Source organism: Chanodichthys erythropterus, chromosome 16 (genome assembly GCF_024489055.1).
Source record: "Chanodichthys erythropterus isolate Z2021 chromosome 16, ASM2448905v1, whole genome shotgun sequence".
Lineage (NCBI taxonomy): Eukaryota > Metazoa > Chordata > Actinopteri > Cypriniformes > Xenocyprididae > Chanodichthys > Chanodichthys erythropterus.
The window spans coordinates 10,122,378-10,143,512 of NC_090236.1; the positions used below are offsets into that span (position 1 = coordinate 10,122,378).

Below are 21,135 nucleotides of genomic sequence, written 5' to 3' on the forward strand. Positions count from 1 at the left end.
AGTGGCTGAGTGGTTAAGGCATTGATGGACAAATGTCCACATGGGTTCGAACCACTCCTGGTAGAAGCTTTCCTATGTTCAAAACTGGGGTTAGTACAAAATACAGCTTTGACCAGACCAGTCAGATAGTGTGGCAATCCTGATTAAAACACTTTATGGTTAATATGTTTTCGTTCCATGGATCTACATTTCAAAGATGGCCATATCAAAGCCTATTGACGTACCAGGATGGCCGAGTGGTCAAGGCATTGGACTTAAGATCCAATGGACAAATGTCCCTGTGAGTTCGGACCCTGCTCCTGGTAAAAGATTTACTATGCTCAAAACTGGGGTTAATAAATAAGGTTTAGCGTCAGACTTGTTTTAATCCTGATTCTGCAAAACAGTAATCTTTGAGGTATAGGTAATGTTGTCAAAGGAACATATCCAAATCAGTCAGATAGAATGTGGCAATCCTATAATAACACTTAATTGTCCCTTCCATTGATCTATGATTGATACACATTTGAAGAAAAATAAGAAAACTAAAACCTAAACTACATATAATTAGTAACAACATCCATCCATCCAGACTGTTGTAGGATCAAAGGAAGGCTTCACACACAGGCCTTCTGGCTCAGCCAGACTCAAACCTAGTAACACTTTTCAGAACAGACCAGGATGGCTGAGCGTTTAAGGCTTTGGACTTAAAATCCAATAGACAAAAGTTCTTGAGGGTTCAAACCCCACTCCTGGTAGATGCTTTAGACTGTTTAAAACTAGTGTAAGCTTAAGATTTATTTTCAGATGTATGATTTAATCCAGACTGTGAACAAAAGAGGTTTGTAAAAGGAACACTAAATGCTTTACTCCACTCCAAACAGCCACATTACTTTGTCCAGATTGGTCAGCTATAATGTGGCGATCCTAGTTAAGGACACAAAATGATTAATTGGCTTCCTTTCTATTGTTCTGCATTTGAGAGACAACAATATAACATGCTTTTTGAGACCAAGGTGACTGAGTGGTTAAGGCACTGATGGACTAAAGTCCACATGGCTTTGAACCCCACTCCTGGTAAATTTTACTATGCTCAAAACTGGTGTTATTACATAAGGTTTAGACTCAGACTTGATTTAATCCAAATTCTGCAAAATAGTATTGTTTAAGGTATAGGTAATGTTGTCAAAGGAATATCACACAATTTTATTCCACTCCAAAAATCCGCTTTGTCCAGATCAGTCAGATACAATGTGGCGATCCTACTTAAGAACACTTAATTTTCCCTTCCACTGATCTGCAATTGATACACATTTGAAGAAAGATTAGAAAACTCAAACCTAAAAAACATATCATTAGTAAAATCATCCATCCATCCAGACTGTTGTAGGATCATGGGAAGACATCACACAAAGGCCTTCAGGCTCAGCCAGGCTCAAACCTAGTAACCTTCTTTGAAACAGACCAGGATGGCCGAGTGGGTAAGGCGTTGACCTTCATATTCAATGGGCAAATGTCCTTGTGGGTTCGAACCCCACTCCTGGTAGACACTTTAGACTGTTCAGTACTGAGCCCTGCAAATGACATGCAGAAAAAAAAAAGTAAATTGTGCGCATGCTTTACTAAGTCATTCCCTTGATTGGCTAAATCATGCGCACGATTTACTATTTCATTCCCTCAATTTGCTAAATCGTCTTCACAATTTATAAACCAAGGGAATGACTTAGTAAAGCGTGTGCACAATTTAGCCAACTATTTTTTTCCTGCATATCATGTGCAGCTCCATAGTTCAAAACTAGAGTTAATGTAAGATTTATTCTCAGATATGACTCCAGATTGTGAACAAAAGTGGTTTGTCAAAGTAACATCAAATGCTTTTACTCCATTCAGAAAAGCCACAGTACTTTGTCCAGATCAGTTAGCTAGAATGTGGTGATCCTAGGACAATTTATGATGAATTGTTTTCCTTACTATTGTTTTGCGTTTGAGAGACAATATTAGGTACTGTCTGAGACCAGAGTGGCTGAGTGGTTATGGCATTGATGGACAAATGTCCACATGGGTTCGAACCACTCCTGGTAGAAGCTTTACTATGTTCAAAACTGGGGTTAGTACATACAGTTTATTCTCAGGCTTGATATAATCCAGATTCTGCAAAACAGTAATGTTGAAGGTGTAGGTAATATTGTCAAAGGAACACCATGCAGTTTTACTCCACTCCAGATTACAGCTTTGACCAGACCAGTCAGATAGTATGTGGCAATCCTAATTAAGCACACTTATTGGTTAATGAGTTTCCCTTCCATTGATCTACATTTCAAAGATGGCCATATCAAAGTCCATTGTTGTACCATGGCCGAGTGGTTAAGGCGTTGGACTTAAGATCCAATGGGCAAATGTCCTTGTGGGTTCGAACCCCACTCTTGGTAGAAGCTTTAGTATGCTCTAAACTGAGAGATTAGACTAAACTAAGAGATTGGACAGCAATGTAGTAACAACAAATATTTGGACTACTGTATGAGGGATACTGTATTACTTTGTCCAGAGTAGTCAGATAGAATGTGGCAATCCTAGTTAAGCACACAAAATGATTAATTGTTTTCCTTTCCATTGTTCTGTGTTTGAAAGGCAACTATATAAATGCTGTTTGAGACCAGGGCGACTGAGTGGTTAAGGTGTTAATGGACTAAAGCCCACATGGGTTCAAACCCCACTTCTGGTAGAAGCTTTACAATGCTCAAAACTGGGGTTAGTACATAAGGTTTAGACTCAAACTGATTTAATCCAGATTCTGCAAAATAGTATTGTTTAAGGTATAGGTAATGTTGTCAAAGGAACATCACACAGTTTTATTCCACACCAAAAAAAAAAAAAAACCACTTTGTCCAGATCAGTCAGATACAATGTGGTGATCCTACTTAAGAACACTTAATTTTCCCTTCCATTGATACACATTTGAAGAAAGATGAGAAAACTCAAACCTAAACATCATTAGTAAAATCATCCATCCATCCAGACTGTTGTAGGATCGCGGGAAGGCTTCACACAAAAGCTTTTTGGCTCAGCCAGCTGGTAACCTTCCTTGAAACAGACCAGGATGGCCGAGTGGTTAAGGCGTTGGACTTAAGATCCAATGGACAAATGTCTTCGTGGGTTCAAACCCCACTCCTGGTAGACACTTTAGACTATTTAATACTCAGCCCTGCACATGACATGCAGAAAAAAAGTAATTCGTTCACAAGCTTTACTAAGTCATTCTCTTCATTTGCTGAAGCGTGCACATGATTTACCCTGCTATTTTTTCCTGCATGTCATGTGCGCGGCTCCATAGTTCAAAACTAGAGTTAGTGTAAGATTTACAGTATTCTCAGATATGACAATCAAGATTGTGAACAAAAGTGGTTTGTCAAAGGAACATCAAATGCTTTTACTCCATTCAGAAAAGCCACATTACTTTGTCCAGATCTGTTAGCTAGAATGTGGTGATCCTAGGACAATTTAAGATGAATTTTTTTCCTTTCTATTGTTTTGCGTTTGAGAGACAATATTAGATGCTGTCTGAGACCAGGGTGGCTGAGTGGTTAAGGCACTGATGGACAAATGTCCACATGGCTTTGAACCACTCCTGGTAGAAGCTTTACTATGTTCAAAACTGGGGTTAGTACATACAGTTTATCCTCAGACTTGATATAATCCAGATTCTGCAAAAAAGTAGTGTTGAAGGTGTAGGTAATGTTGTCAAAGGAACACCACGCAGTTTTACTCCACTCCAAAATACAGCTTTGACCAGACCAGTCAGATAGTATGTGGCAATCCTAATTAAGCACACTTATTGGTTAATGAGTTTCCCTTCCATTGATCTACATTTCAAAGATGGCCATATCCATATCCATTGATGTACCAGGATGGCCGAGTGGTTAAGGCGTTGGACTTAAGATCCAATGGACAAATGTCCTCGTGGGTTCGAACCCCACTCCTGGTAGAAGCTTTAGTATGTTAAATTGAGAGATTAGACAGCAATGTCTAGTAACAACAAATATTTGGACTACTGTATGAGAGATATTACTTTGTCCAGATCAGTCAGATAGAATGTGGAAATCCTAGTTAAGGACACAAAATGATTCATTGTTTTCCTTTCCATTGTTCTGTGTTTGAAAGGCAACTATATAAATGCTGTTTGAGACCAGGGCGACTGAGTGGTTAAGGTGTTAATGGACTAAAGCCCACATGGGTTCAAACCCCACTTCTGGTAGAAGCTTTACAATGCTCAAAACTGGGGTTAGTACATAAGGTTTAGACTCAAACTGATTTAATCCAGATTCTGCAAAATAGTATTGTTTAAGGTATAGGTAATGTTGTCAAAGGAACATCACACAGTTTTATTCCACACCAAAAAAAAAAAAAAACCACTTTGTCCAGATCAGTCAGATACAATGTGGTGATCCTACTTAAGAACACTTAATTTTCCCTTCCATTGATACACATTTGAAGAAAGATGAGAAAACTCAAACCTAAACATCATTAGTAAAATCATCCATCCATCCAGACTGTTGTAGGATCGAGGGAAGGCTTCACACAAAAGCTTTTTGGATCAGCCAGCTGGTAACCTTCCTCGAAACAGACCAGGATGGCCGAGTGGTTAAGGCGTTGGACTTAAGATCCAATGGACAAATGTCCTCGTGGGTTCAAACCCCACTCCTGGTAGACACTTTAGACTATTTAATACTGAGCCCTGCACATGACATGCAGAAAAAAAGTAATTCGTTCACAAGCTTTACTAAGTCATTCCCTTCATTTGCTGAAGCGTGCACATGATTTACCCTGCTATTTTTTCCTGCATGTCATGTGCGCGGCTCCATAGTTCAAAACTAGAGTTAGTGTAAGATTTACAGTATTCTCAGATATGACAATCAAGATTGTGAACAAAAGTGGTTTGTCAAAGGAACATCAAATGCTTTTACTCCATTCAGAAAAGCCACATTACTTTGTCCAGATCTGTTAGCTAGAATGTGGTGATCCTAGGACAATTTAAGATGAATTTTTTTCCTTTCTATTGTTTTGCGTTTGAGAGACAATATTAGATGCTGTCTGAGACCAGGGTGGCTGAGTGGTTAAGGAACTGATGGACAAATGTCCACATGGCTTTGAACCACTCCTGGTAGAAGCTTTACTATGTTCAAAACTGGGGTTAGTACATACAGTTTATCCTCAGACTTGATATAATCCAGATTCTGCAAAAAAGTAGTGTTGAAGGTGTAGGTAATGTTGTCAAAGGAACACCACGCAGTTTTACTCCACTCCAAAATACAGCTTTGACCAGACCAGTCAGATAGTATGTGGCAATCCTAATTAAGCACACTTATTGGTTAATGAGTTTCCCTTCCATTGATCTACATTTCAAAGATGGCCATATCCATATCCATTGATGTACCAGGATGGCCGAGTGGTTAAGGCGTTGGACTTAAGATCCAATGGACAAATGTCCTTGTGAGTTCGAACCCCACTCCTGGTAGAAGCTTTAGTATGTTAAATTGAGAGATTAGACAGCAATGTCTAGTAACAACAAATATTTGGACTACTGTATGAGAGATATTACTTTGTCCAGATCAGTCAGATAGAATGTGGCAATCCTAGTTAAGGACGCAAAATGATTCATTGTTTTCCTTTCCATTGTTCTGTGTTTGAAAGGCAACCATATAAATGCTGTTTGAGACCAGGGTGACTGAATGGTTAAAGCGTTAATGGACTAAAGCCCACATGGGTTTAAACCCCACTTCTGGTAGAAGCTTTACAATGCTCAAAACTGGGGTTAGTACATAAGGTTTAGACTCTGACTGATTTAATCCATATTCTGCAAAATAGTATTGTTTAAGGTATAGGTAATGTTGTCAAAGGAATATCACAGTTTTATTCTACACCAAAAAAAAAACTCTTTGTCCAGATCAGTCAGATACAATGTGGCGATCCTACTTAAGAACACTTAATTTTCCCTTCCATTGATACACATTTGAAGAAAGATGAGAAAACTCAAACCTAAACATCATTAGTAAAATCATCCATCCATCCAGACTGTTGTAGGATCGCGGGAAGGCTTCACACAAAAGCTTTTTGGCTCAGCCAACTGGTAACCTTCCTCGAAACAGACCAGGATGGCCGAGTGGTTAAGGCGTTGGACTTAAGATCCAATGGACAAATGTCCTCGTGGGTTCAAACCCCACTCCTGGTAGACACTTTAGACTATTTAATACTGAGCCCTGCACATGACATGCAGAAAAAAGTAATTCGTTCACAAGCTTTACTAAGTCATTCTCTTCATTTGCTGAAGCGTGCACATGATTTACCCTGCTATTTTTTCCTGCATGTCATGTGCGCGGCTCCATAGTTCAAAACTAGAGTTAGTGTAAGATTTACAGTATTCTCAGATATGACAATCAAGATTGTGAACAAAAGTGGTTTGTCAAAGGAACATCAAATGCTTTTACTCCATTCAGAAAAGCCACATTACTTTGTCCAGATCTGTTAGCTAGAATGTGGTGATCCTAGGACAATTTAAGATGAATTTTTTTCCTTTCTATTGTTTTGCGTTTGAGAGACAATATTAGATGCTGTCTGAGACCAGGGTGGCTGAGTGGTTAAGGCACTGATGGACAAATGTCCACATGGCTTTGAACCACTCCTGGTAGAAGCTTTACTATGTTCAAAACTGGGGTTAGTACATACAGTTTATCCTCAGACTTGATATAATCCAGATTCTGCAAAAAAGTAGTGTTGAAGGTGTAGGTAATGTTGTCAAAGGAACACCACGCAGTTTTACTCCACTCCAAAATACAGCTTTGACGAGACCAGTCAGATAGTATGTTGCAATCCTAATTAAGCACACTTATTGGTTAATGAGTTTCCCTTCCATTGATCTACATTTCAAAGATGGCCATATCCATATCCATTGATGTACCAGGATGGCCGAGTGGTTAAGGCGTTGGACTTAAGATCCAATGGACAAATGTCCTCGTGGGTTCGAACCCCACTCCTGGTAGAACCTTTAGTATGATAAATTGAGAGATTAGACAGCAATGTCTAGTAACAACAAATATTTGGACTACTGTATGAGAGATATTACTTTGTCCAGATCAGTCAGATAGAATGTGGAAATCCTAGTTAAGGACACAAAATGATTCATTGTTTTCCTTTCCATTGTTCTGTGTTTGAAAGGCAACTATATAAATGCTGTTTGAGACCAGGGCGACTGAGTGGTTAAGGTGTTAATGGACTAAAGCCCACATGGGTTCAAACCCCACTTCTGGTAGAAGCTTTACAATGCTCAAAACTGGGGTTAGTACATAAGGTTTAGACTCTGACTGATTTAATCCATATTCTGCAAAATAGTATTGTTTAAGGTATAGGTAATGTTGTCAAAGGAATATCACAGTTTTATTCTACACCAAAAAAAAAACTCTTTGTCCAGATCAGTCAGATACAATGTGGCGATCCTACTTAAGAACACTTAATTTTCCCTTCCATTGATACACATTTGAAGAAAGATGAGAAAACTCAAACCTAAACATCATTAGTAAAATCATCCATCCATCCAGACTGTTGTAGGATCGCGGGAAGGCTTCACACAAAAGCTTTTTGGCTCAGCCAGCTGGTAACCTTCCTCGAAACAGACCAGGATGGCCGAGTGGTTAAGGCGTTGGACTTAAGATCCAATGGACAAATGTCCTCGTGGGTTCAAACCCCACTCCTGGTAGACACTTTAGACTATTTAATACTGAGCCCTGCACATGACATGCAGAAAAAAAGTAATTCGTTCACAAGCTTTACTAAGTCATTCTCTTCATTTGCTGAAGCGTGCACATGATTTACCCTGCTATTTTTTCCTGCATGTCATGTGCGCGGCTCCATAGTTCAAAACTAGAGTTAGTGTAAGATTTACAGTATTCTCAGATATGACAATCAAGATTGTGAACAAAAGTGGTTTGTCAAAGGAACATCAAATGCTTTTACTCCATTCAGAAAAGCCACATTACTTTGTCCAGATCTGTTAGCTAGAATGTGGTGATCCTAGGACAATTTAAGATGAATTTTTTTTCCTTTCTATTGTTTTGCGTTTGAGAGACAATATTAGATGCTGTCTGAGACCAGGGTGGCTGAGTGGTTAAGGCACTGATGGACAAATGTCCACATGGCTTTGAACCACTCCTGGTAGAAGCTTTACTATGTTCAAAACTGGGGTTAGTACATACAGTTTATCCTCAGACTTGATATAATCCAGATTCTGCAAAAAAGTAGTGTTGAAGGTGTAGGTAATGTTGTCAAAGGAACACCACGCAGTTTTACTCCACTCCAAAATACAGCTTTGACCAGACCAGTCAGATAGTATGTGGCAATCCTAATTAAGCACGCTTATTGGTTAATGAGTTTCCCTTCCATTGATCTACATTTCAAAGATGGCCATATCCATATCCATTGATGTACCAGGATGGCCGAGTGGTTAAGGCGTTGGACTTAAGATCCAATGGACAAATGTCCTTGTGAGTTCGAACCCCACTCCTGGTAGAAGCTTTAGTATGTTAAATTGAGAGATTAGACAGCAATGTCTAGTAACAACAAATATTTGGACTACTGTATGAGAGATATTACTTTGTCCAGATCAGTCAGATAGAATGTGGCAATCCTAGTTAAGGACACAAAATGATTCATTGTTTTCCTTTCCATTGTTCTGTGTTTGAAAGGCAACCATATAAATGCTGTTTGAGACCAGGGTGACTGAATGGTTAAGGTGTTAATGGACTAAAGCCCACATGGGTTCAAACCCCACTTCTGGTAGAAGCTTTACAATGCTCAAAACTGGGGTTAGTACATGAGGTTTAGACTCAAACTGATTTAATCCAGATTCTGCAAAATAGTATTGTTTAAGGTATAGGTAATGTTGTCAAAGGAACATCACACAGTTTTATTCCACACCAAAAAAAAAAAAAACCACTTTGTCCAGATCAGTCAGATACAATGTGGTGATCCTACTTAAGAACACTTAATTTTCCCTTCCATTGATACACATTTGAAGAAAGATGAGAAAACTCAAACCTAAACATCATTAGTAAAATCATCCATCCATCCAGACTGTTGTAGGATCGCGGGAAGGCTTCACACAAAAGCTTTTTGGCTCAGCCAGCTGGTAACCTTCCTCGAAACAGACCAGGATGGCCGAGTGGTTAAGGCGTTGGACTTAAGATCCAATGGACAAATGTCCTCGTGGGTTCAAACCCCACTCCTGGTAGACACTTTAGACTATTTAATACTGAGCCCTGCACATGACATGCAGAAAAAAGTAATTCGTTCACAAGCTTTACTAAGTCATTCTCTTCATTTGCTGAAGCGTGCACATGATTTACCCTGCTATTTTTTCCTGCATGTCATGTGCGCGGCTCCATAGTTCAAAACTAGAGTTAGTGTAAGATTTACAGTATTCTCAGATATGACAATCAAGATTGTGAACAAAAGTGGTTTGTCAAAGGAACATCAAATGCTTTTACTCCATTCAGAAAAGCCACATTACTTTGTCCAGATCTGTTAGCTAGAATGTGGTGATCCTAGGACAATTTAAGATGAATTTTTTTCCTTTCTATTGTTTTGCGTTTGAGAGACAATATTAGATGCTGTCTGAGACCAGGGTGGCTGAGTGGTTAAGGCACTGATGGACAAATGTCCACATGGCTTTGAACCACTCCTGGTAGAAGCTTTACTATGTTCAAAACTGGGGTTAGTACATACAGTTTATCCTCAGACTTGATATAATCCAGATTCTGCAAAAAAGTAGTGTTGAAGGTGTAGGTAATGTTGTCAAAGGAACACCACGCAGTTTTACTCCACTCCAAAATACAGCTTTGACCAGACCAGTCAGATAGTATGTGGCAATCCTAATTAAGCACACTTATTGGTTAATGAGTTTCCCTTCCATTGATCTACATTTCAAAGATGGCCATATCCATAGCCATTGATGTACCAGGATGGCCGAGTGGTTAAGGCGTTGGACTTAAGATCCAATGGACAAATGTCCTCGTGGGTTCGAACCCCACTCCTGGTAGAAGCTTTAGTATGTTAAATTGAGAGATTAGACAGCAATGTCTAGTAACAACAAATATTTGGACTACTGTATGAGAGATATTACTTTGTCCAGATCAGTCAGATAGAATGTGGAAATCTTAGTTAAGGACACAAAATGATTCATTGTTTTCCTTTCCATTGTTCTGTGTTTGAAAGGCAACTATATAAATGCTGTTTGAGACCAGGGCGACTGAGTGGTTAAGGTGTTAATGGACTAAAGCCCACATGGGTTCAAACCCCACTTCTGGTAGAAGCTTTACAATGCTCAAAACTGGGGTTAGTACATGAGGTTTAGACTCAAACTGATTTAATCCAGATTCTGCAAAATAGTATTGTTTAAGGTATAGGTAATGTTGTCAAAGGAACATCACACAGTTTTATTCCACACCAAAAAAAAAAAAACACTTTGTCCAGATCAGTCAGATACAATGTGGTGATCCTACTTAAGAACACTTAATTTTCCCTTCCATTGATACACATTTGAAGAAAGATGAGAAAACTCAAACCTAAACATCATTAGTAAAATCATCCATCCATCCAGACTGTTGTAGGATCGCGGGAAGGCTTCACACAAAAGCTTTTTGGCTCAGCCAGCTGGTAACCTTCCTCGAAACAGACCAGGATGGCCGAGTGGTTAAGGCGTTGGACTTAAGATCCAATGGACAAATGTCCTCGTGGGTTCAAACCCCACTCCTGGTAGACACTTTAGACTATTTAATACTGAGCCCTGCACATGACATGCAGAAAAAAGTAATTCGTTCACAAGCTTTACTAAGTCATTCTCTTCATTTGCTGAAGCGTGCACATGATTTACCCTGCTATTTTTTCCTGCATGTCATGTGCGCGGCTCCATAGTTCAAAACTAGAGTTAGTGTAAGATTTACAGTATTCTCAGATATGACAATCAAGATTGTGAACAAAAGTGGTTTGTCAAAGGAACATCAAATGCTTTTACTCCATTCAGAAAAGCCACATTACTTTGTCCAGATCTGTTAGCTAGAATGTGGTGATCCTAGGACAATTTAAGATGAATTTTTTTCCTTTCTATTGTTTTGCGTTTGAGAGACAATATTAGATGCTGTCTGAGACCAGGGTGGCTGAGTGGTTAAGGCACTGATGGACAAATGTCCACATGGCTTTGAACCACTCCTGGTAGAAGCTTTACTATGTTCAAAACTGGGGTTAGTACATACAGTTTATCCTCAGACTTGATATAATCCAGATTCTGCAAAAAAGTAGTGTTGAAGGTGTAGGTAATGTTGTCAAAGGAACACCACGCAGTTTTACTCCACTCCAAAATACAGCTTTGACCAGACCAGTCAGATAGTATGTGGCAATCCTAATTAAGCACACTTATTGGTTAATGAGTTTCCCTTCCATTGATCTACATTTCAAAGATGGCCATATCCATATCCATTGATGTACCAGGATGGCCGAGTGGTTAAGGCGTTGGACTTAAGATCCAATGGACAAATGTCCTCGTGGGTTCGAACCCCACTCCTGGTAGAAGCTTTAGTATGTTAAATTGAGAGATTAGACAGCAATGTCTAGTAACAACAAATATTTGGACTACTGTATGAGAGATATTACTTTGTCCAGATCAGTCAGATAGAATGTGGAAATCCTAGTTAAGGACACAAAATGATTCATTGTTTTCCTTTCCATTGTTCTGTGTTTGAAAGGCAACTATATAAATGCTGTTTGAGACCAGGGCGACTGAGTGGTTAAGGTGTTAATGGACTAAAGCCCACATGGGTTCAAACCCCACTTCTGGTAGAAGCTTTACAATGCTCAAAACTGGGGTTAGTACATAAGGTTTAGACTCAAACTGATTTAATCCAGATTCTGCAAAATAGTATTGTTTAAGGTATAGGTAATGTTGTCAAAGGAACATCACACAGTTTTATTCCACACCAAAAAAAAAAAACACTTTGTCCAGATCAGTCAGATACAATGTGGTGATCCTACTTAAGAACACTTAATTTTCCCTTCCATTGATACACATTTGAAGAAAGATGAGAAAACTCAAACCTAAACATCATTAGTAAAATCATCCATCCATCCAGACTGTTGTAGGATCGAGGGAAGGCTTCACACAAAAGCTTTTTGGATCAGCCAGCTGGTAACCTTCCTCGAAACAGACCAGGATGGCCGAGTGGTTAAGGCGTTGGACTTAAGATCCAATGGACAAATGTCCTCGTGGGTTCAAACCCCACTCCTGGTAGACACTTTAGACTATTTAATACTGAGCCCTGCACATGACATGCAGAAAAAAGTAATTCGTTCACAAGCTTTACTAAGTCATTCCCTTCATTTGCTGAAGCGTGCACATGATTTACCCTGCTATTTTTTCCTGCATGTCATGTGCGCGGCTCCATAGTTCAAAACTAGAGTTAGTGTAAGATTTACAGTATTCTCAGATATGACAATCAAGATTGTGAACAAAAGTGGTTTGTCAAAGGAACATCAAATGCTTTTACTCCATTCAGAAAAGCCACATTACTTTGTCCAGATCTGTTAGCTAGAATGTGGTGATCCTAGGACAATTTAAGATGAATTTTTTTCCTTTCTATTGTTTTGCGTTTGAGAGACAATATTAGATGCTGTCTGAGACCAGGGTGGCTGAGTGGTTAAGGAACTGATGGACAAATGTCCACATGGCTTTGAACCACTCCTGGTAGAAGCTTTACTATGTTCAAAACTGGGGTTAGTACATACAGTTTATCCTCAGACTTGATATAATCCAGATTCTGCAAAAAAGTAGTGTTGAAGGTGTAGGTAATGTTGTCAAAGAAACACCACGCAGTTTTACTCCACTCCAAAATACAGCTTTGACCAGACCAGTCAGATAGTATGTGGCAATCCTAATTAAGCACACTTATTGGTTAATGAGTTTCCCTTCCATTGATCTACATTTCAAAGATGGCCATATCCATATCCATTGATGTACCAGGATGGCCGAGTGGTTAAGGCGTTGGACTTAAGATCCAATGGACAAATGTCCTTGTGAGTTCGAACCCCATTCCTGGTAGAAGCTTTAGTATGTTAAATTGAGAAATTAGACAGCAATGTCTAGTAACAACAAATATTTGGACTACTGTATGAGAGATATTACTTTGTCCAGATCAGTCAGATAGAATGTGGCAATCCTAGTTAAGGACGCAAAATGATTCATTGTTTTCCTTTCCATTGCTCTGTGTTTGAAAGGCAACCATATAAATGCTGTTTGAGACCAGGGTGACTGAATGGTTAAAGCGTTAATGGACTAAAGCCCACATGGGTTTAAACCCCACTTCTGGTAGAAGCTTTACAATGCTCAAAACTGGGGTTAGTACATAAGGTTTAGACTCTGACTGATTTAATCCATATTCTGCAAAATAGTATTGTTTAAGGTATAGGTAATGTTGTCAAAGGAATATCACAGTTTTATTCTACACCAAAAAAAAAACTCTTTGTCCAGATCAGTCAGATACAATGTGGCGATCCTACTTAAGAACACTTAATTTTCCCTTCCATTGATACACATTTGAAGAAAGATGAGAAAACTCAAACCTAAACATCATTAGTAAAATCATCCATCCATCCAGACTGTTGTAGGATCGCGGGAAGGCTTCACACAAAAGCTTTTTGGCTCAGCCAGCTGGTAACCTTCCTCGAAACAGACCAGGATGGCCGAGTGGTTAAGGCGTTGGACTTAAGATCCAATGGACAAATGTCCTCGTGGGTTCAAACCCCACTCCTGGTAGACACTTTAGACTATTTAATACTGAGCCCTGCACATGACATGCAGAAAAAAAGTAATTCGTTCACAAGCTTTACTAAGTCATTCTCTTCATTTGCTGAAGCGTGCACATGATTTACCCTGCTATTTTTTCCTGCATGTCATGTGCGCGGCTCCATAGTTCAAAACTAGAGTTAGTGTAAGATTTACAGTATTCTCAGATATGACAATCAAGATTGTGAACAAAAGTGGTTTGTCAAAGGAACATCAAATGCTTTTACTCCATTCAGAAAAGCCACATTACTTTGTCCAGATCTGTTAGCTAGAATGTGGTGATCCTAGGACAATTTAAGATGAATTTTTTTCCTTTCTATTGTTTTGCGTTTGAGAGACAATATTAGATGCTGTCTGAGACCAGGGTGGCTGAGTGGTTAAGGCACTGATGGACAAATGTCCACATGGCTTTGAACCACTCCTGGTAGAAGCTTTACTATGTTCAAAACTGGGGTTAGTACATACAGTTTATCCTCAGACTTGATATAATCCAGATTCTGCAAAAAAGTAGTGTTGAAGGTGTAGGTAATGTTGTCAAAGGAACACCACGCAGTTTTACTCCACTCCAAAATACAGCTTTGACCAGACCAGTCAGATAGTATGTGGCAATCCTAATTAAGCACACTTATTGGTTAATGAGTTTCCCTTCCATTGATCTACATTTCAAAGATGGCCATATCCATATCCATTGATGTACCAGGATGGCCGAGTGGTTAAGGCGTTGGACTTAAGATCCAATGGACAAATGTCCTCGTGGGTTCGAACCCCACTCCTGGTAGAAGCTTTAGTATGTTAAATTGAGAGATTAGACAGCAATGTCTAGTAACAACAAATATTTGGACTACTGTATGAGAGATATTACTTTGTCCAGATCAGTCAGATAGAATGTGGAAATCCTAGTTAAGGACACAAAATGATTCATTGTTTTCCTTTCCATTGTTCTGTGTTTGAAAGGCAACTATATAAATGCTGTTTGAGACCAGGGCGACTGAGTGGTTAAGGTGTTAATGGACTAAAGCCCACATGGGTTCAAACCCCACTTCTGGTAGAAGCTTTACAATGCTCAAAACTGGGGTTAGTACATAAGGTTTAGACTCAAACTTATTTAATCCAGATTCTGCAAAATAGTATTGTTTAAGGTATAGGTAATGTTGTCAGAGGAACATCACACAGTTTTATTCCACACCAAAAAAAAACACTTTGTCCAGATCAGTCAGATACAATGTGGTGATCCTACTTAAGAACACTTAATTTTCCCTTCCATTGATACACATTTGAAGAAAGATGAGAAAACTCAAACCTAAACATCATTAGTAAAATCATCCATCCATCCAGACTGTTGTAGGATCGAGGGAAGGCTTCACACAAAAGCTTTTTGGCTCAGCCAGCTGGTAACCTTCCTCGAAACAGACCAGGATGGCCGAGTGGTTAAGGCGTTGGACTTAAGATCCAATGGACAAATGTCCTCGTGGGTTCAAACCCCACTCATGGTAGACACTTTAGACTATTTAATACTGAGCCCTGCACATGACATGCAGAAAAAAGTAATTCGTTCACAAGCTTTACTAAGTCATTCCCTTCATTTGCTGAAGCGTGCACATGATTTACCCTGCTATTTTTTCCTGCATGTCATGTGCGCGGCTCCATAGTTCAAAACTAGAGTTAGTGTAAGATTTACAGTATTCTCAGATATGACAATCAAGATTGTGAACAAAAGTGGTTTGTCAAAGGAACATCAAATGCTTTTACTCCATTCAGAAAAGCCACATTACTTTGTCCAGATCTGTTAGCTAGAATGTGGTGATCCTAGGACAATTTAAGATGAATTTTTTTCCTTTCTATTGTTTTGCGTTTGAGAGACAATATTAGATGCTGTCTGAGACCAGGGTGGCTGAGTGGTTAAGGAACTGATGGACAAATGTCCACATGGCTTTGAACCACTCCTGGTAGAAGCTTTACTATGTTCAAAACTGGGGTTAGTACATACAGTTTATCCTCAGACTTGATATAATCCAGATTCTGCAAAAAAGTAGTGTTGAAGGTGTAGGTAATGTTGTCAAAGGAACACCACGCAGTTTTACTCCACTCCAAAATACAGCTTTGACCAGAAGAGTCAGATAGTATGTGGCAATCCTAATTAAGCACACTTATTGGTTAATGAGTTTCCCTTCCATTGATCTACATTTCAAAGATGGCCATATCCATATCCAGTGATGTACCAGGATGGCCGAGTGGTTAAGGCGTTGGACTTAAGATCCAATGGACAAACGTCCTTGTGAGTTCGAACCCCACTCCTGAAAGAACCTTTAGTATGTTAAATTGAGATATTAGACAGCAATGTCTAGTAACAACAAATATTTGGACTACTGTATGAGAGATATTACTTTGTCCAGATCAGTCAGATAGAATGTGGCAATCCTAGTTAAGGACGCAAAATGATTCATTGTTTTCCTTTCCATTGCTCTGTGTTTGAAAGGCAACCATATAAATGCTGTTTGAGACCAGGGTGACTGAATGGTTAAAGCGTTAATGGACTAAAGCCCACATGGGTTTAAACCCCACTTCTGGTAGAAGCTTTACAATGCTCAAAACTGGGGTTAGTACACAAGGTTTAGACTCTGACTGATTTAATCCATATTCTGCAAAATAGTATTGTTTAAGGTATAGGTAATGTTGTCAAAGGAATATCACAGTTTTATTCTACACCAAAAAAAAAACTCTTTGTCCAGATCAGTCAGATACAATGTGGCGATCCTACTTAAGAACACTTAATTTTCCCTTCCATTGATCTTCGATTGATACACATTTGAAGAAAGATGAGAAAACTCAAACCTAAACAACATATCATTAGTAAAATCATCCATCCATCCAGACTGTTGTAGGATCATGGGAAGACTTCACACAAAAGCCTTCTGGCTCAGCCAGCTAGTAACCCTCGGTGAAACAGACCAGGATGGCCGAGTGGTTAAGGCGTTGGACTTAAGATCCAATGGACAAATGTCCTCGTGGGTTCGAACCCCACTCCTGGTAGAAGCTTTAGTATGTTAAATTGAGAGATTAGACAGCAATGTCTAGTAACAACAAATATTTGGACTACTGTATGAGAGATATTACTTTGTCCAGATCAGTCAGATAGAATGTGGAAATCCTAGTTAAGGACACAAAAAGATTCATTGTTTTCCTTTCCATTGTTCTGTGTTTGAAAGGCAACTATATAAATGCTGTTTGAGACCAGGGCGACTGAGTGGTTAAGGTGTTAATGGACTAAAGCCCACATGGGTTCAAACCCCACTTCTGGTAGAAGCTTTACAATGCTCAAAACTGGGGTTAGTACATGAGGTTTAGACTCAAACTGATTTAATCCAGATTCTGCAAAATAGTATTGTTTAAGGTATAGGTAATGTTGTCAAAGGAATATCACAGTTTTATTCTACACCAAAAAAAAAACTCTTTGTCCAGATCAGTCAGATACAATGTGGCGATCCTACTTAAGAACACTTAATTTTCCCTTCCATTGATACACATTTGAAGAAAGATGAGAAAACTCAAACCTAAACATCATTAGTAAAATCATCCATCCATCCAGACTGTTGTAGGATCGCGGGAAGGCTTCACACAAAAGCTTTTTGGCTCAGCCAACTGGTAACCTTCCTCGAAACAGACCAGGATGGCCGAGTGGTTAAGGCGTTGGACTTAAGATCCAATGGACAAATGTCCTCGTGGGTTCAAACCCCACTCCTGGTAGACACTTTAGACTATTTAATACTGAGCCCTGCACATGACATGCAGAAAAAAAGTAATTCGTTCACAAGCTTTACTAAGTCATTCTCTTCATTTGCTGAAGCGTGCACATGATTTACCCTGCTATTTTTTCCTGCATGTCATGTGCGCGGCTCCATAGTTCAAAACTAGAGTTAGTGTAAGATTTACAGTATTCTCAGATATGACAATCAAGATTGTGAACAAAAGTGGTTTGTCAAAGGAACATCAAATGCTTTTACTCCATTCAGAAAAGCCACATTACTTTGTCCAGATCTGTTAGCTAGAATGTGGTGATCCTAGGACAATTTAAGATGAATTTTTTTCCTTTCTATTGTTTTGCGTTTGAGAGACAATATTAGATGCTGTCTGAGACCAGGGTGGCTGAGTGGTTAAGGCACTGATGGACAAATGTCCACATGGCTTTGAACCACTCCTGGTAGAAGCTTTACTATGTTCAAAACTGGGGTTAGTACATACAGTTTATCCTCAGACTTGATATAATCCAGATTCTGCAAAAAAGTAGTGTTGAAGGTGTAGGTAATGTTGTCAAAGGAACACCACGCAGTTTTACTCCACTCCAAAATACAGCTTTGACCAGACCAGTCAGATAGTATGTGGCAATCCTAATTAAGCACACTTATTGGTTAATGAGTTTCCCTTCCATTGATCTACATTTCAAAGATGGCCATATCCATATCCATTGATGTACCAGGATGGCCGAGTGGTTAAGGCGTTGGACTTAAGATCCAATGGACAAATGTCCTCGTGGGTTCGAACCCCACTCCTGGTAGAAGCTTTAGTATGTTAAATTGAGAGATTAGACAGCAATGTCTAGTAACAACAAATATTTGGACTACTGTATGAGAGATATTACTTTGTCCAGATCAGTCAGATAGAATGTGGAAATCCTAGTTAAGGACACAAAATGATTCATTGTTTTCCTTTCCATTGTTCTGTGTTTGAAAGGCAACTATATAAATGCTGTTTGAGACCAGGGCGACTGAGTGGTTAAGGTGTTAATGGACTAAAGCCCACATGGGTTCAAACCCCACTTCTGGTAGAAGCTTTACAATGCTCAAAACTGGGGTTAGTACATAAGGTTTAGACTCAAACTTATTTAATCCAGATTCTGCAAAATAGTATTGTTTAAGGTATAGGTAATGTTGTCAGAGGAACATCACACAGTTTTATTCCACACCAAAAAAAAAAAAAACACTTTGTCCAGATCAGTCAGATACAATGTGGTGATCCTACTTAAGAACACTTAATTTTCCCTTCCATTGATACACATTTGAAGAAAGATGAGAAAACTCAAACCTAAACATCATTAGTAAAATCATCCATCCATCCAGACTGTTGTAGGATCGAGGGAAGGCTTCACACAAAAGCTTTTTGGCTCAGCCAGCTGGTAACCTTCCTCGAAACAGACCAGGATGGCCGAGTGGTTAAGGCGTTGGACTTAAGATCCAATGGACAAATGTCCTCGTGGGTTCAAACCCCACTCATGGTAGACACTTTAGACTATTTAATACTGAGCCCTGCACATGACATGCAGAAAAAAGTAATTCGTTCACAAGCTTTACTAAGTCATTCCCTTCATTTGCTGAAGCGTGCACATGATTTACCCTGCTATTTTTTCCTGCATGTCATGTGCGCGGCTCCATAGTTCAAAACTAGAGTTAGTGTAAGATTTACAGTATTCTCAGATATGACAATCAAGATTGTGAACAAAAGTGGTTTGTCAAAGGAACATCAAATGCTTTTACTCCATTCAGAAAAGCCACATTACTTTGTCCAGATCTGTTAGCTAGAATGTGGTGATCCTAGGACAATTTAAGATGAATTTTTTTCCTTTCTATTGTTTTGCGTTTGAGAGACAATATTAGATGCTGTCTGAGACCAGGGTGGCTGAGTGGTTAAGGAACTGATGGACAAATGTCCACATGGCTTTGAACCACTCCTGGTAGAAGCTTTACTATGTTCAAAACTGGGGTTAGTACATACAGTTTATCCTCAGACTTGATATAATCCAGATTCTGCAAAAAAGTAGTGTTGAAGGTGTAGGTAATGTTGTCAAAGGAACACCACGCAGTTTTACTCCACTCCAAAATACAGCTTTGACCAGAAGAGTCAGATAGTATGTGGCAATCCTAATTAAGCACACTTATTGGTTAATGAGTTTCCCTTCCATTGATCTACATTTCAAAGATGGCCATATCCATATCCAGTGATGTACCAGGATGGCCGAGTGGTTAAGGCGTTGGACTTAAGATCCAATGGACAAACGTCCTTGTGAGTTCGAACCCCACTCCTGAAAGAACCTTTAGTATGTTAAATTGAGATATTAGACAGCAATGTCTAGTAACAACAAATATTTGGACTACTGTATGAGAGATATTACTTTGTCCAGATCAGTCAGATAGAATGTGGCAATCCTAGTTAAGGACGCAAAATGATTCATTGTTTTCCTTTCCATTGCTCTGTGTTTGAAAGGCAACCATATAAATGCTGTTTGAGACCAGGGTGACTGAATGGTTAAAGCGTTAATGGACTAAAGCCCACATGGGTTTAAACCCCACTTCTGGTAGAAGCTTTACAATGCTCAAAACTGGGGTTAGTACACAAGGTTTAGACTCTGACTGATTTAATCCATATTCTGCAAAATAGTATTGTTTAAGGTATAGGTAATGTTGTCAAAGGAATATCACAGTTTTATTCTACACCAAAAAAAAACTCTTTGTCCAGATCAGTCAGATACAATGTGGCGATCCTACTTAAGAACACTTAATTTTCCCTTCCATTGATCTTCGATTGATACACATTTGAAGAAAGATGAGAAAACTCAAACCTAAACAACATATCATTAGTAAAATCATCCATCCATCCAGACTGTTGTAGGATCATGGGAAGACTTCACACAAAAGCCTTCTGGCTCAGCCAGCTAGTAACCCTCGGTGAAACAGACCAGGATGGCCGAGTGGTTAAGGCGTTGGACTTAAGATCCAATGGACAAATGTCCTCGTGGGTTCGAACCCCACTCCTGGTAGAAGCTTTAGTATGTTAAATTGAGAGATTAGACAGCAATGTCTAGTAACAACAAATATTTGGACTACTGTATGAGAGATATTACTTTGTCCAGATCAGTCAGATAGAATGTGGAAATCCTAGTTAAGGACACAAAAAGATTCATTGTTTTCCTTTCCATTGTTCTGTGTTTGAAAGGCAACTATATAAATGCTGTTTGAGACCAGGGCGACTGAGTGGTTAAGGTGTTAATGGACTAAAGCCCACATGGGTTCAAACCCCACTTCTGGTAGAAGCTTTACAATGCTCAAAACTGGGGTTAGTACATGAGGTTTAGACTCAAACTGATTTAATCCAGATTCTGCAAAATAGTATTGTTTAAGGTATAGGTAATGTTGTCAAAGGAATATCACAGTTTTATTCTACACCAAAAAAAAAACTCTTTGTCCAGATCAGTCAGATACAATGTGGCGATCCTACTTAAGAACACT

General features: G+C 39.1%; 19 non-coding genes across 19 annotated transcripts; all 19 read left to right on the forward strand.

The window, feature by feature from the left end:
- Positions 1–3,070: 3,070 nt before the first annotated feature.
- Positions 3,071–3,153, forward strand: trnal-uaa (transfer RNA leucine (anticodon UAA)). Its single transcript has one exon. It is a non-coding gene; the product is annotated as a tRNA-Leu (tRNA).
- Positions 3,154–3,878: 725 nt separating this feature from the next.
- trnal-uaa (transfer RNA leucine (anticodon UAA)) lies at positions 3,879–3,961 on the forward strand. Its single transcript has one exon. It is a non-coding gene; the product is annotated as a tRNA-Leu (tRNA).
- Positions 3,962–4,600: 639 nt separating this feature from the next.
- trnal-uaa (transfer RNA leucine (anticodon UAA)) lies at positions 4,601–4,683 on the forward strand. Its single transcript has one exon. It is a non-coding gene; the product is annotated as a tRNA-Leu (tRNA).
- A 1,439-nt stretch (positions 4,684–6,122) lies between these two features.
- trnal-uaa (transfer RNA leucine (anticodon UAA)) lies at positions 6,123–6,205 on the forward strand. Its single transcript has one exon. It is a non-coding gene; the product is annotated as a tRNA-Leu (tRNA).
- A 724-nt stretch (positions 6,206–6,929) lies between these two features.
- On the forward strand, positions 6,930–7,012 carry trnal-uaa (transfer RNA leucine (anticodon UAA)). Its single transcript has one exon. It is a non-coding gene; the product is annotated as a tRNA-Leu (tRNA).
- Positions 7,013–7,643: 631 nt separating this feature from the next.
- Positions 7,644–7,726, forward strand: trnal-uaa (transfer RNA leucine (anticodon UAA)). The gene has a single exon. It is a non-coding gene; the product is annotated as a tRNA-Leu (tRNA).
- Positions 7,727–9,173: 1,447 nt separating this feature from the next.
- Positions 9,174–9,256, forward strand: trnal-uaa (transfer RNA leucine (anticodon UAA)). Its single transcript has one exon. It is a non-coding gene; the product is annotated as a tRNA-Leu (tRNA).
- A 724-nt stretch (positions 9,257–9,980) lies between these two features.
- On the forward strand, positions 9,981–10,063 carry trnal-uaa (transfer RNA leucine (anticodon UAA)). The gene has a single exon. It is a non-coding gene; the product is annotated as a tRNA-Leu (tRNA).
- Positions 10,064–10,699: 636 nt separating this feature from the next.
- On the forward strand, positions 10,700–10,782 carry trnal-uaa (transfer RNA leucine (anticodon UAA)). Its single transcript has one exon. It is a non-coding gene; the product is annotated as a tRNA-Leu (tRNA).
- Positions 10,783–11,506: 724 nt separating this feature from the next.
- trnal-uaa (transfer RNA leucine (anticodon UAA)) lies at positions 11,507–11,589 on the forward strand. The gene has a single exon. It is a non-coding gene; the product is annotated as a tRNA-Leu (tRNA).
- Positions 11,590–12,224: 635 nt separating this feature from the next.
- trnal-uaa (transfer RNA leucine (anticodon UAA)) lies at positions 12,225–12,307 on the forward strand. The gene has a single exon. It is a non-coding gene; the product is annotated as a tRNA-Leu (tRNA).
- Positions 12,308–13,745: 1,438 nt separating this feature from the next.
- On the forward strand, positions 13,746–13,828 carry trnal-uaa (transfer RNA leucine (anticodon UAA)). Its single transcript has one exon. It is a non-coding gene; the product is annotated as a tRNA-Leu (tRNA).
- A 725-nt stretch (positions 13,829–14,553) lies between these two features.
- trnal-uaa (transfer RNA leucine (anticodon UAA)) lies at positions 14,554–14,636 on the forward strand. The gene has a single exon. It is a non-coding gene; the product is annotated as a tRNA-Leu (tRNA).
- A 632-nt stretch (positions 14,637–15,268) lies between these two features.
- Positions 15,269–15,351, forward strand: trnal-uaa (transfer RNA leucine (anticodon UAA)). The gene has a single exon. It is a non-coding gene; the product is annotated as a tRNA-Leu (tRNA).
- A 1,454-nt stretch (positions 15,352–16,805) lies between these two features.
- On the forward strand, positions 16,806–16,888 carry trnal-uaa (transfer RNA leucine (anticodon UAA)). Its single transcript has one exon. It is a non-coding gene; the product is annotated as a tRNA-Leu (tRNA).
- A 631-nt stretch (positions 16,889–17,519) lies between these two features.
- Positions 17,520–17,602, forward strand: trnal-uaa (transfer RNA leucine (anticodon UAA)). The gene has a single exon. It is a non-coding gene; the product is annotated as a tRNA-Leu (tRNA).
- A 725-nt stretch (positions 17,603–18,327) lies between these two features.
- trnal-uaa (transfer RNA leucine (anticodon UAA)) lies at positions 18,328–18,410 on the forward strand. Its single transcript has one exon. It is a non-coding gene; the product is annotated as a tRNA-Leu (tRNA).
- Positions 18,411–19,047: 637 nt separating this feature from the next.
- trnal-uaa (transfer RNA leucine (anticodon UAA)) lies at positions 19,048–19,130 on the forward strand. The gene has a single exon. It is a non-coding gene; the product is annotated as a tRNA-Leu (tRNA).
- A 1,453-nt stretch (positions 19,131–20,583) lies between these two features.
- trnal-uaa (transfer RNA leucine (anticodon UAA)) lies at positions 20,584–20,666 on the forward strand. Its single transcript has one exon. It is a non-coding gene; the product is annotated as a tRNA-Leu (tRNA).
- The last annotated feature ends 469 nt before the right edge of the window (positions 20,667–21,135 follow it).